We start from the raw sequence: 25,000 nt of genomic DNA, 5'->3' as shown, positions 1-25,000 counted from the left end.
CTCCTGCAGCAAAGTACCCCCACAACATGATGATGCCACCCCGTGCTTCACGGTTGGGATGGTGTTCTTCGGCTTGCAAGCATCCCCCTTTTTCCTCCAAACATAACGATGGTCATTATGGCCAAACAGTTATATTTTTGTTTCATCAGACCAGAGGACATTTCTCCAAAAAGTACGATCTCTGTCCCCATGTGCAATTGCAAATTGTAGTCTGGCTTTTATATGGTGGTTTTGGAACAGTGGCTTCTTCCTTGCTCAGTGGCCTTTCAGGTTATGTCGATATATGACTATTTTTACTGTGGATATAGATACTTTTGTACCTGTTTCCTCCATCTTCACAAGGTCCTTTACTGCTGTTCTGGGATTGATTTGCACTTTTCGCACCAGAATACGCTCATCTCTAGGAGACAGAACGCGTCGCTTTCCTGAGTGGTATGACGGCTGCGTGGTCCCATGGTGTTTATACTTGCGTACTATTGTTTGTACAGGTGAACGTGGTACCTTCAGGCGTTTGGAAATTGCTCCCAAGGATGAACCAGAATTGTGGAGGTGTGCAATTTTTTTTCTGTGGTCTTGGCTGATTTCTTTTGATTTTCCCATGATGTCAAGCAAAGAGGCACTGAGTTTGAAGGTAGGCCTTGAAATACATCCACAGGTACACCTCCAATTGACTCAAATTATGTCATTTAGCCTATCTGAAGCTTCTAAAGCTATGATATAATTTTCTGGAATTTTCCAAGCTGTTTAAAGGCACAGTCAACTTAGTGTATGTAAACTTCTGACCCGCTGGAATTGTGAAACAGTGAAATAATCTGTCTGTAAATAATTGTTGGAAAAATGACTTGTGTCATGCAGAAAGTAGATGTCCTAGCAGACTTGTGGTTGAAAAACGAGTTTTAATGACTCCAACCTAAGTGTATGTAATCTTCCGACTTAAATTGTACATACCCCAACCAGAAGCCATGGATTACAGGCAGCATCCACACTGAGCTAAAGGCTAGAGCTGCTGCTTTCAAGGAGTGGGACTCTAACCCAGAAGCTTATATGCCCTCCGACAAACCCATCAAACAGGCAAAGCATCAATACAGGACTAAGATCGAGTCGTACTACACCGGCTCTGACGCGGATGTGGCAGGGCTCGCAAACCATTACAGACTACAAAAGGACGCACAGGTGAGAGCTGCCAAGTGACACGAGCCTACCAGACGAGCAAAAGTACTTCTGTGCTCGCTTCGAGTAAAAAACACTGAAACATGCATGAGAGCACCAGCTGTACCGATGCGAGTAAGAACTTTAGACAGGTCAACATTAACAAAGCCGCAGGGCCAGACGGATTACCAGGACGTGTACTGCGAGCATGCGCTGACCAACTGGCATGTGTCTTCACTGACAATTTCAACCTCTCCTTGTCCAAGTCTGTAATACCAACATATTTTAAGCAGACCACCATAGTGCCTGTGCCCAAGAACACCAAGGTAAATTCCCTAAATGACTACCGACCCGTAGCCCTCACGTCTGTAGCCATGAAATGCTTTGAAATACTGGTCATGGCTCACATCAACACCATCATCCCAGAAACCCTAGACCCACTCCAATTTGCATACCGCCCCAACAGATTCACAGATGATGCAATCTCTATTGCACTCAACACTGCCCTTTCCCACCTGGACAAAAGGAACACCTATGTGAGAATGCTATTCATTGACTACAGCTCAGCGTTCAACACCATAGTGCCCTCAAAGATCATCTATAAGCTAAGGACCCTGAGACTAAACACCTCCCTCTGCAACTGGATCCTGGACTTCCTGACAGGCCGCCCCCAGGGGGTAAGGGGAGGTAACAACACATCCGCCATGCTGACCCTCAACACAGGGGCCCCTCAGGGGTGCGTGCTCAGCCCCCTCCTGTACTCCCTGTTCACTCATGACTGCACGGCCAGGCACGACTCCAACACTGTCATTCAATTTGCCAATGACACAACAGTGGTAGGCCTGATCACCGACAACAACGAGACAGCCTATAAGGAGGAGGTCAGAGACCTGGCCATGTGTTGCGAGGACAACCTCTCCCTCTACGTGATCAAGACAAAGGAGATGATTGTGGACTACAGGAAAAAGAGGACCGAGCACGCCCCCCTTCTCATCAATGGGGCTGCAGTGGAGCAGGTTGAGAGCTTCAAGTTCCTTAGTGTCCACATCACCAACAAACTAACATGGTCCAAGCACCCCAAGACAAACGTGAAGTGGACACGACAAAACCTATTCCCCCTCAGGAGACTGAAAAGATTTGGCATGGGTCCTCAGATCCTCAAAAGGTTCTATAGCTGCACCATCGAGAGCATCCTGACTGGATGCATCACTGCCTGGTATGGAAACTGCTCGACCTCTGACCGCAAGGCACTACAGAGGGTAGTGCGAACGGCCCAGTAAAATCACTGGGGCCAAGCTTCCTGCCATCCAGGACCTCTTTAGCAGGCGGTGTCAGAGGAAAGCCCTAAAAATTGTCAAAGACCCCAGCCACCCTGGTCATAAACTGTTCTCTCTGCTACCGCATGGCAAGCAGTACCGGAGTGCCAAGTCTAGGTCCAAGAGGCTTCTAAACAGCTTCTACCCCCAAGCCATAAGACTCCTGAACATCTAGTCACATGGCTACCCAGACTATTTGCATTGCCCCCCTCCCCCGTCCACATCACTGCCACTCTCTGTCATCTATGCAGAGTCACTTTAATAACTCTACCTACATGTACATACTACCTCAAATAACCGGTGCCCCCGCACATTGACTCTGTACCGGCACCCCCCTGTATATATTTGTTATTTTTTACTGCTGCTCATTAATTACGTGTTACTTTTATCTCTTATTCTTATCCTTATTTTTTTGAGACTGCACTGTTGGTTAGTGGATCTTAAGTAAGCATTTCCTTATAAGGTCTACACCTGTTGTATTCGGCGCATGTGACTAATAAAATTTGATTTGATTTGAATTTTACAGGAGCTTAACTGTGGTTCATGTGATGTTCCTAGATGCTGTAGTACTGGTACTGGCTCACAGAGCTGCTTCTGAAATCAGTCTGGTTCATCAGGGTACCTGTACACAATTAGTAGGTCCTAATATGTTCCTTTTTATTTTCAGAGTTAGAAAACATTTCATCTTATTTTAGAGTGTGTGGAACTAATCCTGCCTGCAGGTCCCTGGTGCTGTTGGGTAACTGAAACAGCTGTGAGACAGAGGGAGAAGGGGACAGGGAGGGAATGGGAGAGAGAGAGATGTCATCTCTTTGATTTGAACCCTCATATCTCTTACAGTAGAGGCGTGGGATTGGTGCGTCAGAGCGGCCTGCTTCTCTCAGGAGGAAGTAGATAAAGCACCAGTGCGTTCTGGGAAGGTGATAAGACCAGAACCTCATCCCTCACTGACATCACATCTGCCCTGGGTTCACACAGGGGCCGTGTGTGTGTGCGCGCTTGCGTGTTTGTGTTTCAGCCGACCTGAGATCTAAAACCGTGCTGAGAGTTAAGTGATATGAATGATGCAGAGTTTAATGAGTGAATACTGGCTTTATGATAACATCTCACCCGTTATGTAACTTAGAGTAGTAGTTCTCAACAGGTGGTACTTGGAGCCCTGGGGATACTTGGCTTATCCACAGGGGGTACTTAAAAATACTCATGATACCATAGGCCTACTGGTAAAAAAACACAGGCGGTACTTCAGGGGTATAAAAGGAATTTGGTGGTACAGTAACCGAAAAAGTTTGGGGAACACTGGCCTGGAGTGTGTTGTCTCAGTGGAGGGGGCGCTGGGGAGAAATGAGGCCAGTTCACAAAAACAGAAAGTGTGTGTGTATCTGGATGTGTTGATCCCCGCAGTGGCACCACAGCAAATCTGTGAGTCATTGAGTTGTCAAACTCAGGGAGAGTAGAAGACATCCCTGGTAGATTACAGCAACACAATGGTAAACAACGCTATTCAAAGGTCTTGTTAGTCATCCAAAGCACTGCAAGGTATTACCTTAGAGAGTTTGTTTTGTTCATTCCAACTTCTTTGACTTGGATATGGTGTCCTGGTTCAGGAGCATACATGTAATACTGTGCGTGTCTTTTCTTCATGACCTAATTGCTCCGTTCAAGATTCTTCATCCAGTTTTCTAGATGAGCTCTGCAGTTGCTGATCCCTGCGGTACTTGGTCCAACCCTTAATTAACCATAAAGTCATCTTGAAACCCATAAAGGCATAGACACACCGCTAGCGTTTGCCGACCCGAGGAATACTCAGCACCTCTGAACAGAGTGCCGCCATAATTTGTAAACCTAATGCAAACCAATTCTACATGTAGAAATGGGCGAAAATGTCAGCAGTCAGACGGCTACCGGCGGGTGCTCCCTGAAACACACTGCACCAAATGAACAGCAAATGAACGTCAAACAAAAGGCAGACCATCATTCAGTGCAATGTGTTTCCTCGTTAAGAGATTAACCATTAAGTGACATAGTAGTGTGATGTAGTGAGGAGAGCCAGGCATGGCCCATATTATCAATATCTTGAACTGGATATCTGTTAGATTAGAGAGATGCAGGACAGGGAAGAGATGATATAGACAGTGTGATGAGGTGGAGAGAGCCTATAGGGATGACCTCACAGGGAGAGAGTTGAGAGCTCAAGGGTCAAAGGTTAGTTTGCCTAAGGAGGGTTGTTTAGCTCAGATCACAAGAGAAAACAACAGATCCCCCTCCACCTTCCCTCTCATCTCCCTTCTTTTCTCATGAAGGCCTGTAGGTGAACTGGAGTATGTAGAGCGTGTTCTCTTCCTCTCGCTGTCTCCCCATCATTCCCCTCTCCCTCCACCTTCCCCTACCCATAAACAGGGTTTGAGATGATGACAGGGTCTAAGTAGAGCAGTAAGACCTGTCTGACTGTTTCTGTTTCTCTGCTTTCTTCCCGGTGAATAATTCTGTACCACGTCCTTACAGATTTCTCCGAGGCTGCTGAGCCCACGTCTTCACAATGTGCTCGGTAACTGTAATACTCGGATTACCACCATGTGTTATCTACAGAGGGTAGCAATCTGACTGAACCAAGAGAGAAAATAGTAATTTCTCTAACAGCCTGGAGTTGTGTGTAATGAACACACATCGCAGCATAAAGAAAATCTAAAAATTCACAGGGTAAATCTAGATACTCTTATAGGTTATTCAAAGAATGCAGGCAAGCCCCCAAAATAATCACCCCGAAATATTCACCCCAAAATAATCACCCCCAAATAATCACCCATAAAATAATCACCCCCGAAATAATCACCCCGAAATAATCACCCCGAAATAATCACCCATAAAATAATCACCCCAAAATAATCACCCAAAATAATCAGCACCAAATAATCACCCACAAATAGTCACCCACAAAGAATCACCCATAAAATAATCACCCCTAAATAATCACCCCTAAATAATCACCCCTAAATATAACACCTAAATATCACACCTAAATATCACCCCTAAATAATCACTTTGAGGGGGGGAAAGTATTATTGCTCATACAGTGCTGTCTGCTGGAGTAATAAAGGCCTAGTTCACTAAATTTGTCCCCAAATGATTTTATTATTATTATTATTATTATACATTTATTTTTGTTATTTATCAGGGGGAGATGCAGCACCCTCAGCAACCCTACTTCCTGTGACTATGCACCAAAATACCTCACGAACATATGTTCACAGATGCAAAAACATCAAGTTATTTTTACTCTCTAGCCCTTAGCACTCTGTGGGTACATGTGTGTGTGTGTGTGTGTGTGTGTGTGTGTGAAGTCATATTCCCTGGTGTGTGACAAGCATGGCCCCACACAAGCATGTGTGTGTGTGTGTGTCTGTGTGTGTGTGTGTGTGTGTGTGTGTGTGTGTGTGTGTGTGTGTGTGTGTGTGTGTGTGTGTGTGTGTGTGTGTGTGTGTGTGTGTGTGTGTGTGTGTGTGTGTGTGTGTGTGTGTGTGTGTGTGTGTGCGTGTGTGTTTTTGGACCTGTGTCTGCTCTGCTCTCCTCTGGCTGCTCTTCCTTGGTAAAGATCCATCTCTAATTACTTCAACACTCCAAATCCCTGGGCTTTTATTCATTATTCAACACACACCCATGCACTGCCAACAAGAAGCACTGCAATGCAGCCGTGGAGTAGGAGAGGCTTGTTCTAAGGCATGACACTGAATTGACAAGAAAACCTTCAGTGACTGGGCAAAAGAAAAACTATCTGTGCCCATCTGTGGCGCATCAACCACCACCCAGCCAACCGACACATAGAGCGAGGCCAGTGGCCTACATTCCAAACCAACTTTCCATTCAGCTCTGGAATCTATTGAACCAACAATCCGCTCTCTCACATCAGGCCCCAGCTAACTGATTTAAACAACTTGTCCCTGTACTCTGTGTGGGGTTCTATTGATCTTCCTAACACATTTGTCAGTCACAGTGATGCCACAGAAACTAAACATAGAAAACTCATGTACAGTCTACGTGTGTATTGTCTTGCTTGCCAAAGTTGATTACAAAGACAGTGTTATGGAACAGGTCAATCATTCAAACCACGCACGCACATACACATACGCACACACACACACACACACACACACACACACACACACACACACACACACACACACACACACACACACACACACACACACACACACACACACACACACACACACACACACACACACACACACACAAACACACACACACACACACACACACACACACACGCACATACTCACACGCACATACACACACACACACACGCACATACTCACACGCACATACACACATGCACATACACACACGCACATACACACACGCACATACACGCACACACACGCACACACACACACACACACACACACATACACACACACACGCGCACACACACACACATACACACACGCACACACACAAGAAGGGAGCAATGGGATTAAGTAGGAGCTAGAAGCACGGTGCCCAAAACTAGTCCTCCATAAATACACCTAGGATACGGCTTCATCTGTTCATCTATTCATGGTAACACCATTCCTCCTCTTCAGTTCATGTCCAGGCCCCTATTAGCATATCACCAGGTCGTTAATCCAACCTGATTGATATATCCCCCGTTACACATCTTTTACAGCTTCTCCCCAAGTCAGTTATTTAGGAATATGGTAATAAAATACCATCCCACAAACATAGAGTAGGAATATGTGGGTATGTTCAATTTCTCACTTTAGCAAGTCTGTCACTTTACAATATGTTCTTCTCTTTAACTTTCAATTCTGAATTACAAACGTCATTTCACTCTGCTCCATTTGGAGTTTTGTTTTATATCATCCCCACCTCTTTTGTGGAGTCTAAGGTCTGGATTCAATCCATATCGCGGAAGTCTTGCAGAAGATCCGTGAATCTAAAAGTAATTTCCGATTGAGACGACATGTGCAGCATTTACTGTGAATGCAGCAGTCTCCCTGAACGTTGCTTTGAATTGCAATCGCGTTATACGTTTCAAGTTCCATTATGGGATACGCGTGGTATACAGTGGCAAGAAAAAGTATGTGAACCCTTTGGAATTACCTGGATTTCTGCATAAATTGGTAATAAAATTTGATCTGATCTTCGTCTAAGTCACAACAATAGACAAACAGTCTGCTTAAACTAATAACACACAAACAAGTATACGTTTTCATGTCTTTATTGAACACATCATGTAAACATTCACAGTGCATGGTGGAAAAAGTATGTGAACCCTTGGATTTAATAACTGGTTGACCCTCCTTTGGCAGCAATGACCTCAACCAAATCTTTTCTGTAGTTGCAGATCAGACCCGCACAACATTCAGGAGGAATTTTGGACCATTCCTCTTTACAAACTGTTTCAGTTCAGCAATATTCTTGGGATGTCTGGTGTGAACTGGTCATGCCACAGCACCTCAATCGGGTTGAGGTCAGGACTCTGACTGGGCCACTCCAGAAGGAGTATTTCCTTCTGTTGAAGCCATCTTGTTGTTGATTTGCTTCTGTGTTTTGGGTCGTTCTCCTGTTGCATCACCAAACTTCTGATGAGCTTAAATTGGAGGACAGATAGCCTTATATTCTCCTGCAAAATGTCTTGATAAACTTGGGAATTTATTTTTCCGTTGATGATAGCAAGCTGTCCAAGCCCCACCATACTTTACAGTTGGGATGAGGTTTTGATGTTGGTGTGCTGTGCCTTTTTTCTCCACACATAGTGTTGTGTGTTCCTTCGAAACAACTCAACGCTAGTTTCATCTGTACATAGAATATTTTGCCAGTATCACTGTGGAACATCCAGGTGCTCTTCTGCAATCTTCAGACATGCAGCAATGGTTTTTTTGGACAGCAGTGGCTTCTTCCGTGGTGTCCTCCCATGAACACCATTCTTGTTTAGTGTTTTACGTATTGTAGACCCGTCAACAGAGATGTTAGCATCTTCCAGAGACTTCTGTAAGTCTTTAGCTGACACTCTAGGATTCTTTTTAACCTCATTGAGCATTCTGCGTTGTGCTCTTGCAGTCATCTTTGCATCACGGCCACTCCTAGGGAGAGTAGCAACATTTATAGACAATTTGTCTTATCATGGACTGATGAACATCAAGGCTTTTAGAGATACTTTTGTAACCCTTTCCAGCTTTATGCAAGTCAACAATTCCTAATCCTAGGTGTTCTGAGATATCCTTTGTTTGAGGCATGGTTCACATCAGGCAATGCTTCTTGTGAATAGCAAACTCAAATTTTCTGAGTGTTTTTTACAGGGCAAGGCAGCTCTAACCAACATCTCCAATCTCGTCTCATTGATTGGACTCCAGGTTAGCTGACTCCTGACTCCAATTACCTTTTGGAGAAGTCATTAGCCTAAGTGTTCACATACTTTTTCCAACCTACACTGTGAATGTTTAAATTATGTACTCAATATAGACAAGAAAAATATCATAATACCATTTGTCTTTTGTTGTGACTTAGATGGTCAGATCAAATTGTATGACCAATTTATCCAGAAATCCAGGTAATTCCAAAGGGTTCACATACTTTTTCTTGCCACTGTATATATATTGCCCAACGAAGGGCTTACTTGCAGGTTCCTTCTTGACAATGCAACAACAATAAGAAATAATAAAAGATAAGAATACGCGATACTTAGGCGACACGGATTGAATCCAGCCCTAAATCAGGTCTCTCTCAAAGAAGAGATTTTATCCCAGTGAGACTTACCTGGATAATAGCAAGTGAAATAGAAAGGAGTCCTTCGCTCTACTACCAGAATCAGGTCAGGAAACCTGATAGGGTATCCCTGAAAGAAAGGATAGAGAGAGGGAGGAATGTGCTCGTTTAATCACAGGTGATGACAGAGGCTCAAAGGAAAGCTGAATTTGTTTTAATCTTCTTATTACGAACACCTCACACACTAGAGTTTTATGACTTCTCTCAACATATATCATGTGAAGCCTAAGTGCGATCATTATTAATCATCACTTTCTCTGTGTGCAGCAGAGATAATAATACAGATAATAAACTAATTAAGGAAATGAGTCTTTTCCTCGTTATCTGTGCTCAGTGTTGCATCAACTGTGTCACCCATTTGTAGATGAAATACGATGGTGCATCTGAGCTGTCCTTGTCCTGAGAGAGGAGAGAGGAGAGGACGGGAACCTTTTGGATTAGGAGGAATCCTGTTTTAAATCATCAGATACTCAAAGTCAAGTGTATCGTCTCATATCGTACCCCACCAAGCTCATTAGCCCAATCTGGGGCCTTGTGTTTGAGAGAACAACAATGCACTTTGATGTTTGGATGTCAAGTTTGGATGTCAGATCAAGGGAACCGAAGTCAAAATAAAGTAAACCGTTTGTTTGTTGTTTATTTTTGAATTTTTATGAGGCTATTAAATTAAAAGATTACAGTAAAGATAATTTGGAGTCATCAAACACACACTGAGCAATAGAGATAAAGCAAAACAAAAACGAGGTAAACTGTAGATAAATAGATCAACTATCTCTACACACTGACTTTTCACCTACAGGCCTTCACCTTGGACTCAAGCTTGTCTGTTTGAGGATCAATTTCTCCAGGTGGAACGAAGATACATTAATATCTCCAGTCAGACAACTGGCTTCCAAAAATAAGGCATTTCCCACCCACATACACGCCATGCTCACACGCCACACAGCATGTGAATGTCTTTGCAAATACCACAAAGCAGTCTTTCCCTTAGAGATATTCTCCGGGGGCCCAATTCAGACTTAGGAAATGTACGCCTTTCTTACGCACGCCTTTCCTATGCACTTCTCAGTAGTTGGTATTCCAACTTACCTTATGCAGGTGCAGGCTTTGCAGCTTCCCTTGCACGTGCTGAATACTTTTAATTAAACTGCTGAAAACCCTCTCACTTGCTGGCTAACAGATTTTCTCTTGGAGTTTTCATTCAATAGGTTTTTCAGTAACTACAGTACCAGTCAAAAGTTTGGACACACCTACTCATTGAAGGGTTTTTCTTTATTTTTACTATTTTCTACATTGAAGAATAATAGTGAAGACATGAAAACTATGAAATAACACATATGATCATGTGGAAACTAAAAAAGTCTTAAACAAATCAAAATATATTTTATATTTGAGATTCTTCAAAGTAGCCACGCTTTGCCTTGATGACAGCTTTGCACACTCTTGGGATTCTCTCAACCAGCTTCATGATGTAGTCACCTGGAATGCATTTCAATTAACAGGTGTGCCTTATTCAAAGTTCATTTGTGGAATTTCTTTCCTTCTTAATGCATTTGAGGCAATCAGTTGTGTTGTGACAAGGTAGGGGTGGTATACAGAAAATAGCCCTATTTGGTAAAAGACCAAGTCCATATTATGGCAAGAACAGCTCAAATAAGCAAAGAGAAACGTCAGTCCATCATTACTTTAAGACATGAAGGTCAGTCAATGCGGAAAATTTCAAGAACTTTGAAAGTTTCTTCAAGTACAGTCACGACAACCATCAAGCGCTCTGATGAAACTGGCTCTCATGAGGACCACCAGAGGAAAGGAAGACCCAGAGTTACTTCTGCTGCAGAGGATAATTCCATTAGAGTTAACTGCACATCAGATTGCAGCCCAAATAAATGCTTCACAGAGTTCAAGTAACAGTGTCACGCCCTGGCCATAGAAAGGCTTTTATTCTCTCTTTTGGTTAGGCCAGGGTGTGACTAGGATGGGCATTCTACTTTCTTTATTTCTATGTTTTGTATTTCTATGTTTTTGCTGGGTATGGTTCTCAATCAGGGACACCTGTCTATCGTTGTCTCTGATTAGGAATCATACTTAGGCAGCCTTTTTTCCTTTGGTGTTTGTGGGTAGTTGACTTTGTTAGTGGCACTATAGCCCTAGTAAGCTTCACGGTCATTTCTTTGTTTCTTGTTTTGTTGTCGACATTCTAAATAAAAGAAAATGTACGCTCACCACGCTGCACCTTGGTCCGGTCATTTCCACCTAGACGACGGCCGTGACAAACAGACACATCTCAACATCAACTGTTCAGTGGAGACTGTGTGAATCAGGCCTTCACGGTCGAATTGCTGCAAAGAAACCACTACTAAAGGACACCAATAATAAGAAGAGACTCGCTTGGGCCAAGAAACACGAGCAATGGACATTAGACTGGTGGAAATCTGTCCTTTGGTCTGATGAGTCCAAATTTGAGATTTTTGGTTCCAACTGCCATGTCTTTGTGAGACGCAGAGTATGTGAACGGATGATCTCCGCATGTGTGGTTCCCACCATGAAGTACGAAAGAGGAGTGATGGTGTGGGGGTACTTTGCTGATGACACTGTCGTTATTTATTTGGAATTCAAGGCATTCTGCAGCGATACGCCATCCCATCTGGTTTGCACTTAGTGGGACTATCATTTTTTTTCCAACAGGACAATGACCCAACACACCTCCAGGCTGTGTAAGGGCTATTTGACCAAGAAGGAGAGTGCTGCACCATATAACCTGGCCTCCACAATCACCTGACCTCAACCCAACTGAGATGGTTTGGGATGAGTTGGACCCCAGAGTGAAGGAAAAGCAGCCAACAAGTGCTCAGCATATGTGGGAACTCCTTCAAGACTGTTGGAAAGCATTCCAGGTGAATCTGTTTGAGAGAATGTCAAGAGTGTGCAAAGCTGTCATCAAGGCAAAGGGTGGCTACTTTGAAGAATCTCAAATATAAAATATATTTATGTGTTATTTTATAGTTTTGATGTCTTCACTATTATTCTACAATCTGGAACATTTTTTTAAAATAAAGGAAAAACCCTTGAATAAGTAGGAGTGTCCAAACTTTTGACTGGTACTGTATATCTTAAGACATCCCTTTAAATATGGTGTACCGGTGTACAGAATATAGGGATCAATCAAAGAAAGCCATCTAAATGTATGCACATTCATCTCCGTTTCAGCAACAGCTGGTAGATTAAAAAATACTATTATTTAGGCAAATTTTTGTGTTAGGAAAGTATGTATGAATCATAAAATTACTGGTTTGGAGAGCTTTTACACACTAAATATACTGATGAATCAAAAATACAGTGGTTTGATTAATCTTAAAAGTTGTCATATTCAAGTTCAATCCATGAAATATTGGAAGGTGGAAGAAAGTGTGCCATAGGGGTTGAATAATAGTCCCCTAATCCTCACTAATTATGAAGCTGTATGACAATGGCCCAGTCGTCATGAACCTGCACCAGACTCCAGGTTTAACCTGATACAAATTCCATAATGATTCAAATAGGCTACATGTCCCAAATTACTGCACAACGTTAGCCTAGTATGATCAACTAATGCTATATGTGACAGAGGAAAGATAGATTAGTGGAATGATGCCAAATGTAAGCTACAAATTGAAGAAAACTAAACACTAAAGTGACAGTTATAGATGTATGTGGGTATTACTGACGGTGGGTACCGTTAGTGGCTAATATTTAACATGATGCAAATTGTAAAATAAAATGGAGAAGAGCCCGGGGATATAATTAAAACATTCTACAGCACATACATCAACTCTGCAGGTTCAGCCCTATAGCTTGGGTCTCTGAATTTCATTCAAATTAATTATGAGGGCATACAATTTAAATTCTGAATAACGGCACAGCTATTTATAGCCTACTTTACTGTGGAAAAGGGGTCACAATCAGGGATCATAAGGAAAAACAATTGCTATGCGTATTTACAATCCCCTCCAAACGGATTACTCAAATATCTAGCTCTTATCAATAGCTCTTATCAATTTATAAATTAGAGTGCATGGAGAATTCTGTTATTTCTATAGGATAAAATATAGTATCTTCCGGCGCCAACAGAGATGGCCTAGGAAACTATGCAGTATTTAGTTTTCTTATGTGTTATTTCTTACATTGTTACCCCAGGAAATCTTAGGTTTTATTACATACAGTCGTGAGGAACTATTGGATATACAGTAAGAGCAACGTCAACTCACCAACATTACGACCAGGAATACAACTTTCCCGAAGCGGATCCTCTGTTTGGCCCACCACCCAGGACAATGGATCGGATCCCAGCCGCCGACCCAAAACAACGACGCCGCAGAAGAGCAGATGGAGCGGTCTTCTGGTCAGGCTCCGTAGACGGGCACATCGCGCACCGCTCCCGAGCATACTACTCGCCAATGTCCAGTCTCTTGACAACAAAGTAGACGAAATCCGAGCAAGGGTTGCCTTCCAGAGAGACATCAGAGACTGTAACGTTCTTTGTTTCACGGAAACATGGCTCACTCGAGACACGCTATCGGAGTCGGTACAGCCACCTGGTTTCTTCACGCATCGCGCCGACAGAAACAAGCATCTCTCTGGTAAGAAGAAGGGCGGGGGTGTATGCCTTATGATTAACGAGACGTGGTGTGATCATAACAACATACAGGAACTCAAGTCCTTTTGTTCACCTGACTTAGAATTCCTCACAATCAAATGCCGACCGCATTATCTACCAAGAGAATTCTCTTCGATCATAATCATAGTCGTGTATATTCCCCACCAAGCAGACACATCGACGGCCCTGAAAAAACTTCATTCGACTCTATGTAAACTGGAAACCACATATCCATATCCACTCACTTCCGTCATCATGAAGTGCTTAGAGAGACTAGTCAAGGACCATATCACCTCCACCCTACCTGACACCCTAGACCCACTCCAATTTTCTTACCACCCCAATAGGTCCTAACCCATCTGGACAAGAGGAATACCTATGTGAGAATGCTGTTCATCGACTACAGCTCAGCATTTAACACCATAGTACCCTCCAAACTCGTCATCAAGCTCGAGACCCTGGGTCTCGACCCCGCCCTGTGCAACTGGGTCCTGGACTTCCTGACGGGCCGCCCCCAGGTGGTGAGGGTAGGTAACAACAATTCCACCCCACTGATCCTCAACACTGGGGCCCCACAAGGGTGCGTTCTCAGCCCTCTCCTGTACTCCCTGTTCACCTACGACTGCGTGGCCATGCACGCCTCCAACTCAATCATCAAGTTTGCAGACGACACTACAGTGGTAGGCTTGATTACCAACAATGACGAGACGGCCTACAGGGAGGAGGTGAGGGCCCTCGGAGTGTGGTGTCAGGAAAATAACCTCACACTCAATGTCAACAAAACAAAGGAGATGATCGTGGACTTCAGGAAACAGCAGAGGGAGCAGCCCTCTGTCCACATCGACGGGACAGCAGTGGAGAAGGTGGAAAGTTTTAAGTTCCTCGGCGTACACATCATGGACAAACTGAAATGGTCCACCCACACAGACAGCGTGGTGAAGAAGGCGCAGCAACACCTCTTCAACCTCAGGAGGCTGAAGAAATTTGGCTTGTCACCAAAAACACTCACAAAGTTTTACAGATGCACAATCGAGAGCATCCTGTCAGGCTGTATCACCGCCTGGTACGGCAACTGCTCCACCCATAACCGTAAGGCTCTCCAGAGGGTAGTGAGGTCTGCACAACGCATCACCGGGGGCAACTACCTGCCCTCCAGGACACCTACACCACCCGATGTCACAGGAAGGCCAAAAAAGATCATCAAGGACAACAACCACCCAAGCCACTGCCTGTTCACCCCGCTATCATCCAGAAGGCGAGGTCAGTACCGGTGCATCAAAGCGGGGACCGAGAGACTGAAAAACAGCTTCTATCTCAAGGCCATCAGACTGTTAACTTCTTGACGCTAGGGGCCAGATTTTTATTTTTATTTTTTATAATGTTCCCAACGTAAACAGACTATTTCTCGGGCCCAGATCGTAGAATATGCATATAATTTACAGATTAGGATAGAAAACACTCCAAAGTTTCCAAAACTGTCAAAATATTGTCTGTGAATATAACAAAACTGATTCTGCAGGCAAAAACCTGAGGAAATCCAACCCTGCTTTTTATTATTTTTTATCCCTGTTCTGTTGCCTGCCCCTCCTCCATTTAAAGGCGTATCAACCAGATTCCTTTTCCAATGGCTTCCTCAGGCTGTGACCAGGCTTTAGACATAGTTTCAGGCTGTTATTTTGAAAAATTAGCGAGATTTTTTTAAACGAGTCAGGTGTCCTTTGATTAGTTCCTGCGCGCGAGAGGGGTAGCTCAACATTTTCTTTCTCTCTTTTATTGAGTAGTCCGGTTGAAATATTATCGATTATGTATGTTAAAAACAACCTGAGGATTGATTATAAAAAACTTTGACATGTTTCTACGAACATTATGGATACTTTTTGGAATTTGTCTGCCTTTCAGGAACGGAACGAGGCTGTGGTTTTCTGAACATAACGCGCAACCCAAATGGCGTTTTTTTGTTATAAAACTAATATTTATCGAACAAAAATAACATTTATTGTGTAACTGGGAGTCTCGTGAGTACAAACATCCGAAGATTATCAAAGGTAAGCGATTAATTTTATTGCTTTTCTGACTTTCGTGACCAAGCTAATGTAAGGCTAACTGTTCTAGCATTGACTGATACACTCACAAACGCTTGGATTGCTTTCGCTGTAAAGCATATTTTCAAAATCTGACACGATAGGTGGATTAACAACAAGCTAAACTGTGTTTTAGTATATTTCACTTGTGATTCCATGATTATAAATATTTGTAGGATTATTTTTGAATTTGGCGCTCTGCAATTCAGTGGTTGTTTAGGAAAATGATCCCGGTAACGGGATCCGTAGCGCCAAGAAGTTTTTAAACAGCCATCACTAACATTGAGTGGCTGCTGCCAACATACTGACGCAACTCTAGACACTTTAATAATGGAAAAATGTATGTAATAAATGTATCACTACCCACTTTAAACAATGTCACTTTATATAATGTTTACATACCCTACATTACTCATCTCATATGTATATACTATACTCTATACCATCTACTGCATCTTGCCTATGCCATTCGGCCATCACTCATTCATATATTTTTATGTACATATTCTTATTCATTCCTTTACACTTGTGTGTATAAGGTAGAACCCTTTCCTGAGAGGGTTCTACATGAAACCAAAAAGAGTTCTACTTGGAACCAAAAAAGGGTTGTCCTATGGGAACAGCGGAAGAACCCCTTTGGAACCCTTTTTTCTAAGAGTGTAGAGACGAAAGTGCATAAAAAGGGATTTAGTTCCGACATCGGCCCCCAGGTGAACCGACCTCTACCTTGTCCTCTTGTACGCTATGCTGCTCCAATTCCCAGCTCTTCAGGGACTTCAACTTTACAATATAGGCCTCTACTCAACTGTACTGACTTTTGCCCCACAATGGGTCCTTAGCACCAATCCACTGCCCTGCCAACTACGCTACAATGTTGATCTGACCACTCCCCTGTTACTCTGACTTTACACTTTGCCCTCCTACCATTTCAACTGGTGAACCACAGCCTGGACCTCTACTCCACAATACTGCTCCATAAAAAAATCCCCAGCCCTTCAAGGACCTTTGTCACAATATGGACCTCTACTCCAACCCACTGACCTGTCCACTACACATACTTGTTCACCAACAACCAACTCCAACACCATCATAAAGTTTGCTGACGTGGTTGGCCTGATCACCGACAACAATGACACCGCCTATAGCAAGGAGGTCAGTGACCTGGCAGTGTGGTGCCAGGACAACAACCTCCCCCTCAAAGTCGGCAAGACAATGGAGCTGATCGTGGACTACAGGAAACACCCCCTTCCAACTTAGATGGAAAATTACTGAGGATAATAGTGGATGATACAGCCACTCCTATTTGTCATATATTCAATCTAAGCCTACAAGAAAGTGTGTACCCTCAGGTCTGGAAGGAAACAAAAGTAATTCCGCTACCCAAGAATACTAAAGCCCCCTTTACTGGCTCTTGGTAAACTTTTGGTAAACAACCCTTGGTAAACTTTTGGAAAAAATTGTTTTCGACCAGATACAATGCTATTTTACAGTAAACAAATTGACAACAGACTTGCAGCACGCTTATAGGGAAGGACATTCAACATGCATGGCACTTACATAAATTATTGGCTGAGAGAAATTGATGATAAAAAGATTGTGGGAGTTGTTTTGTTAGACTTCAGTGTGCCTTTTGACATCATCAATCAACGTCTGCTAGTGGAAAAATGTATGTGTTATGGCTTTACACCCCCTGCTATATTGTGGATAAAGAGTTACCTGTCTAACAGAACACACAGGGTGTTCTTTAATGGACGCCTCTCCAACAAAATCCAAGTAGAATCAGGGATTCCCCAGGGCAGCTGTCTAGGCCCCTTACATTTTTCAGTCTTTATGAATGACATGCCACTGGCTTTGAGTAAAGCCATGTATGTATGCGGATGACTCAACATTATACCCATCAGCTACTACAACGAGTTACATTTCTGCAACACTTAACAACGAGCTGCAGTCAGTTTCAGAATGGGTGTCAAGAAATAAGTTAGTCCTAAACATTTCAAAAACTAAAAGCATTGTATTTGTGACGAATCATTCACTAATCCCTGAACCTCAACTAAGGTGACTAACCTGTTTGGAGTAACCCTGGATTGTAAACTGTCAAATCATGTTGATGCAACAGTAGCTAGGATAGGGATAAGTCCATAATAAAATGCAGTTCTTCTTTCTTAACAACACTATCAACAAGGCAGGTCCTACAGGCCCTAGTTTTGTTGCACCTAGACTACTGTCAAGTTGTGTGGTCAGGTGCCACAAAGAGGGACATAGAAAAGATTGTACACGGAGAGCTAACATTAATAATACGTATGTCAATCTCTCATGGCTCAAAGTAGAGGAGAGTTTGACTTCATCACTACTTGTTTTTCTAAGAAGTATTGACATGCTGAATGCACTGAGCTGTCTGTTTAAACTACTAGCACCCAGCACAGACATCCATGCCTACGCCACAAGACATACAACCAGAGGTCTTTTCACAGTCCCCAAGTCCAGAACAGACTATGGGAGGCACACAGTACTCCATAGAGCCATGGCTACATGGAACTCTATTCCACATCAAGTAACTGATGCAGCAGTAGAATCAGATAAAAAAACGGATAAAAAATACACCTTGTGGAACAGCGGGGACTGTGAAGAGACACACACACATGCACATACACACATACACATGATAAGACACACACTCTACACACACGTACACATGGATTTTGTATTGTAGATGTGTGGTAGTAGAGTAGTGGCCTGAGGGAACACACTTAATGTGTTGTGAAAAGTGTTATGAAATGTAATGTCTTGTAATATTTGTTGTGTATAACTGCCTTAATGTTGTTGGACCCCAGGAAGAGTAGCTGCTGCCTTCGTAGCAGCTAATGGGGATCCTTAATAAATACAAATACAAATCCACATAGACAGGGCTGTAGTGGAGTGGGTCGAGAACTTCAAGTTCCACATCACTAAGGAATTAACATGGTCCACACACACCAACACAGTCGTAAAGAAGGTATGACAACACCTCTTCCCCTTCAGGAGGCTGACAAGATTTGACATGGGCCCTCAGATCCTTAAAAGGTTCTACAGCTGCACCACTGGCCTCATCAGTGCTTGGTATGTCAACTGCTTGGCATCCGACCGCAAGGCCCTACAGAGGGTACATCACTGGTGCCGAGCTCCCTGCCATCCAGGACCTTTATACCAGCCGGTGTCAGAGGAAGGCCCTAAATTGTCAAAGACTCCAGCCACCCAAGTCATAGACTGTTCTCCCTGCTACTGCACTGCATGCTGTACCGGTGCACCAAGGCTGGAACCAACAGTAACCTGAACAGCTTCTACCCCCAAGCCATAAGACTACTAAATAGTTAATCAAATAGCTACCTGGACTATCTGCATTAACCCTCTTTGCACTAACTCTTTTGACTCATCACATATGCTACTGCTACCGTTATTATCTATCCTGTTGCCTAGTCATATCTACCTCAATTACCTCATACCCCTGCACATCGACTGGGTACTGGTACCCCGTGTATATAGCCAAGTTATCATTACTCATTGTGTATTTATTCCTCCTGTTATTATTTTTTCATTGTTGGGAAGGGCCCGTAAGTAAGCATTTACCTCTTAGTCTACACCTGTTGCTTACGAAGCATATGACAAATAAAATTGGATTGGATTTACACTGTCCACTGTCCTGTCCACTACTCTGCAGAGTGTCTGAAAACGGTGGTCAGACTGGTCTCTGGAACACAATGACCTGGCCTGAAAATAAAGAACTTAGTTGAATGGGAGGAAGGAGAGTGGCACGGAGACAGGAAGTCAATCAGACCAGAGGAAATGTGCTGCAGAGTTCTTCTCACTCCTGACACACACAGAGGCTGTGCCCCGAATGACATCCTATTCCCTATGTAGTGCATTACTTTTGACCAGGGCCCATAGGGCTCTGATCATAAGTAGTGCACTATACAGGGAATAGGATGCCATTCGGACACAGCCAGAGGCTTCCAGGGGCAAACACCTTTTCACACTTCTGAGCTTAGCTAAGCCTCTACTGTCCTCCTCACCTTCCTGATGTCTGTAATTCTGTTGACCTGGTTACTAAATGGTACGTGTGGATGTAATGATGCTGTTTGAAAAATGTTATCATTCAGACCTGCTCTACAGCTCTGAACTATTGGCCTTTTCAATGATTCAGGGAATATTTCATGTGAAAAAAGCTGAATCTGAGATGATATGATTCTCCATCTCTCTCTACATACACACACACACGCACGCACACGCACACCCACACGCACATGTAACCGATGTGAAATGGCTAGCTAGGTAGCGGTGGTGCGCGCTAGCAGCCTTTCAGTCGGTGACGTCACTTGCTCTGAAACCTTGAAGTAGTTGTTAACCGCTACCTAGCTAGCCATTTCACATCGGTTACACACACACACACACACTTGTTTTACTATCCTTGTGGGAATCAAACAATTGATTCCCATTCAAAAACCTATTTTCCCTAACCCTTAACCATTAACCCTTAACCTTAACCTTAACCCTAACCCTAACCCTAAACCTAACCCTAACTCCTAACCCTAACCCCTAACCCCTAACCCCAATTCTAACCCGAACTCCTAACCCCTAAGCCTAAACCTAACCCCTAAGCCTAAAATTACCTTTTCCCTTGTGGGGACTGTCGAAATGTCCCCACTTGTCCAAATGTTTTCCTTCATTTACTATCCTTGTGAGGATTTCTGGTCCCCACAAGGATTGTAAAACCAAAAACACACATACACAAACAGAGAGAGAGAGCGGTAGCTGGCAGTGGTTGCTGTTGACACTGGATGTCTCTGTCTGTCTGAGTCTATACCTGGGTCCTCACTGAAATACCAGACGGCTGTTTGTTTGTGTGTGTGTGTGTGTGTGTGTGTGTGTGTGTGTGTGTGTGTGTGTGTGTGTGTGTGTGTGTGTGTGTGTGTGTGTGTGTGTGTGTGTGTGTGTGTGTGTGTGTGTGTGTGTGTGTGTGTGTGGCAGCGACTGCCTGGCGCGTCGACATGTCGCACCCATCACCCAGACTGTGAGAATGACAGATAGGCAGGAGTTTCACTGACACACACACACACACACACAAACACACAGGGATTTATCACTGGCAGAGCTTTACAGCAAACAGTACCAGAGTACAAATGAGGTCAAATCCTCCAGTCTGAATTCACAGTAGGTTCTGTGGTCAGAGGGATAATGTGTAGCTTCTAGAAGTATTATTCATATTTCTGAACAACAAAAGGACCAGTATCATAAAGACATGAGGGTAGCAACAGGGTTTACTCTATGGTGCAGATATGAGCACGTATTTACTTAAAAGGTACATAGGGTACATCACTGCTCCCTGCCATTTGAGGTGTGTATTTGCCCCAGGTCTGGAGATCTGGTAATCCCTGTTTGAGTGACGGCAGCTAGCTGTCTGTCTGACAGGTCACGAGCGCTGACGCCACCTCACAACCTCACAAACAAGTCACACTCCAGATATTAATAGCAATGATGACAACAAGTATAGGACGACCCCTGGAGCACAACACAGCAACCAATAAACTCAATACAGTTTCTGCAGGGAAAGATCTGGAACGTGTCAAAGCCTGCAATAACATACCAACGGGCATATGTGTCTGGCAATGGTTCAATTGCATTTGTTGTTAGAAAGTCACAGCATGTTTTATTTCCAACACATCTTTATGTCCACAAAAAGATTTAAGTGCATATTTAAGAGCGTATCTTAATATTGACTTTTCTCTTTTAGCTACTAATGCAGGTAAACATACATTCCCTGATGCTGGCTGATGGAAGGGAAAGTTCCAAAGGATGGGAAACCCAGTGGTATTTATACGACTGACTGTTGATGGTCCTATTTGGATCAACATCTCAGAGTTCGTGCATGGCGGTGTGGTCGTGTGTGCAGTATGCATGTGTGTGCATGTGTGTGCATGAGTATGCATGAGTGTGCATGAGTGTGCATGTGTGTGTATGTGTGTGTATGTGTGTGTGCATGGGGGGGTGTTAAAGTAGCTCTTCTGCGGGTGGCATGTGAGAGTGAAATCAAGACGAGGTCTATATACAGTAAATACGTACTGTAATCGCAACGATTGCAACGTGCTCTGCTTCACGGAAACATGGCTAACTCAAGGGACGCTAACGGAGTCGGTGCAGCCAGCTGGTTTCTCCATGCATCGCGCCGACAGAAACAAACATCTTTCCGGTAAGAAGAGGGGCGGGGGGGTATGCCTTATGATTAACGAGAAGTGGTGTGATCATCATAACAACACACAAGAACTCAAGTCGTTCTGTTCACCTGATCTAGAACTCCTCACAATCAAATGTCGACCGCATTATCTACCAAGGGAATTCTCGTCAATCATAATCACAGCCGTATACATTCCCCCCCAAGCAGACACATCGATGGCCCTGAACGAACTTTATCTGACTCTTTGTAAACTGGAAACCACACACCCTGAGGCTGCATTCATCGTAGCTGGGGATTTTAACAAGGCTAATCTAAAAACAAAACTCCCTAAATTCTATCAGCATATCGATTGTGCTACCAGGGCTGGAAAAACACTAGACCATTGTTACACTAATTTCCGCGACGCTTATAAGGCCCTCCCCCGCCCCCCTTTCGGAAAAGCTGACCACGACTCCATTTTGTTGATTCCAGCCTACAAACAAAAACTCAAACAACAAGCTCCCGCGCTCAGGTCTGTTCAACGCTGGTCCGACCAATCTGAATCCACGCTTCAAGACTGCTTCGATCACGCAGATTGGAATATGTTCCGCATCGCGTCCAACAACAATATTGACGAATATGCTGATTCGGTGAGCGAGTTCATTAGGAAGTGCATTGACGATGTCGTACCCACAGCAACGATAAAAACATTCCCAAACCAGAAACCGTGGATTGACGGCAGCATTCGCGTGAAACTGAAAGCGCGAACCACTGCTTTTAACCAGGGCAAGGTGACCGGAAGCATGACCGAATACAAACAGTGTAGCTATTCTCTCCGCAAGGCAATCAAACAGGCCAAGTCTCAGTACAGAGACAAAATCGAGTCGAAATTCAACAGCTCAGACACAAGAGGTATGTGGCAGGGTCTACAGTCAATCACGGATTACAAAAAGAAAACCAGCCCCGTCGAGGACCAGGATGTCTTGCTCCCAGACAGGCTAAACAACTTTTTTGCCCGCTTTGAGGACAATACAGTGCCACTGACACGGCCCCCTACCAAAACCTGCGGGCTCTCCTTCACTGCAGCCGAGGTGAGTAAAACATTTAAACGTGTTAACCCTCGCAAGGCTGCAGGCCCAGACGGCATTCCCAGCCGCGTCCTCAGAGCATGCGCAGACCAGCTGGCTGGTGTGTTTACGGACATATTCAATCAATCCTTATCCCAGTCTGCTGTTCCCACATGCTTCAAGAGGGCCACCATTGTTCCTGTTCCCAAGAAAGCTAAGGTAACTGAGCTAAACGACTACCGCCCCGTAGCACTCACTTCCGTCATCATGAAGTGCTTTGAGAGACTAGTCAAGGACCATATCACCTCCACCCTACCGGACACCCTAGACCCACTCCAATTTGCTTACCGACCCAATAGGTCCACAGACGACGCAATCGCAACCACACTGCACACTGCCCTAACCCATCTGGACAAGAGGAATACCCATGTGAGAATGCTGTTCATCGATTACAGCTCAGCATTTAACACCATAGTACCCTCCAAACTCGTCATCAAGCTCGAGACCCTGGGTCTCGACCCCGCCCTGTGCAACTGGGTCCTGGACTTCCTGACGGGCCGCCCCCAGGTGGTGAGGGTAGGTAACAACATCTCCACCCCGCTGATCCTCAACACTGGGGCCCCACAAGGGTGCGTTCTGAGCCCTCTCCTGTACTCCCTGTTCACCCACGACTGCGTGGCCATGCACGCCTCCAACTCAATCATCAAGTTTGCGGATGACACTACAGTGGTAGGCTTGATCACCAACAACGACGAGACGGCCTACAGGGAGGAGGTGAGGGCCCTCGGAGTGTGGTGTCAGGAAAATAACCTCATACTCAACGTCAACAAAACAAAGGAGATGATTGTGGACTTCAGGAAACAGCAGAGGGAGCACCCCCCTATCCACATCGACGGGTCAGTAGTGGAGAAGGTGGAAAGTTTTAAGTTCCTCGGTGTACACATCACGGACAAACTGAACTGGTCCACCCACACAGACAGCGTTGTGAAGAAGGCGCAGCAGCGCCTCTTCAACCTCAGGAGGCTGAAGAAATTCGGCTTGTCACCAAAAGCACTCACAAACTTCTACAGATGCACAATCGAGAGCATCCTGTCGGGCTGTATCACCGCCTGGTACGGCAACTGCTCCGCCCACAACCGTAAGGCTCTCCAGAGGGTAGTGAGGTCTGCAGAACGCATCACCAGGGGCAAACTACCTGCCCTCCAGGACACCTACACCACCCGATGTCACAGGAAGGCCATAAAGATCATCAAGGACAACAACCACCCAAGCCACTGCCTGTTCACCCCGCTATCATCCAGAAGGCGAGGTCAGTACAGGTGCATCAAAGCAGGGACCGAGAGACTGAAAAACAGCTTCTATCTCAAGGCCATCAGACTGTTAAACAGCCACCACTAACATTTAGCGGCCGCTGCCAACATACTGACTCAACTCCAGCCACTTTAAAAATGGGAATTGATGGAAATTATGTAAAAATGTACCACTAGCCACTTTAAGCAATGCCACTTAATACAATGTTTACATACCCTACATTACCCATCTCATATGTATATATACTGTACTCTATATCATCTACTGCATCTTGCCATCTTTATGCAATACATGTACCACTAGCCACTTTAAACTATGCCACTTTATGTTTACATACCCTACAGTACTCATCTCATATGTATATACCGTACTCTATACCATCTACTGCATCTGCCATGCCGTTCTGTACCACCACTCATCCATATATCTTTATGTACATATTCTTTATCCCTTACACTTGTGTGTGTGTGTAAGGT

At 44.2% G+C, this 25,000-nt stretch overlaps 1 long non-coding RNA gene across 2 annotated transcripts in view; it reads right to left on the bottom strand.

Moving 5' to 3' along the window:
- Window positions 1–9,514, bottom strand: part of LOC139559452 (uncharacterized) — a 17,139-nt gene extending 7,625 nt beyond the window's left edge. Inside the window, exon 1 of one of the 2 annotated variants that reach the window (XR_011671762.1) lies at window positions 9,240–9,514. This is a non-coding gene — a long non-coding RNA (uncharacterized lncRNA). Of the gene's footprint in view, window positions 1–6,013; window positions 6,225–9,239 lie in introns of those variants that run through there. The other variant, XR_011671761.1, reaches the window with a different exon arrangement.
- Between the last annotated feature and the right edge of the window lie 15,486 nt (window positions 9,515–25,000).

Source organism: Salvelinus alpinus, chromosome 29, assembly GCF_045679555.1.
Source record: "Salvelinus alpinus chromosome 29, SLU_Salpinus.1, whole genome shotgun sequence".
In the NCBI taxonomy this organism is placed as follows: Eukaryota; Metazoa; Chordata; class Actinopteri; order Salmoniformes; family Salmonidae; genus Salvelinus; species Salvelinus alpinus.
This window is presented reverse-complemented; position numbering and strand designations above follow the sequence as displayed.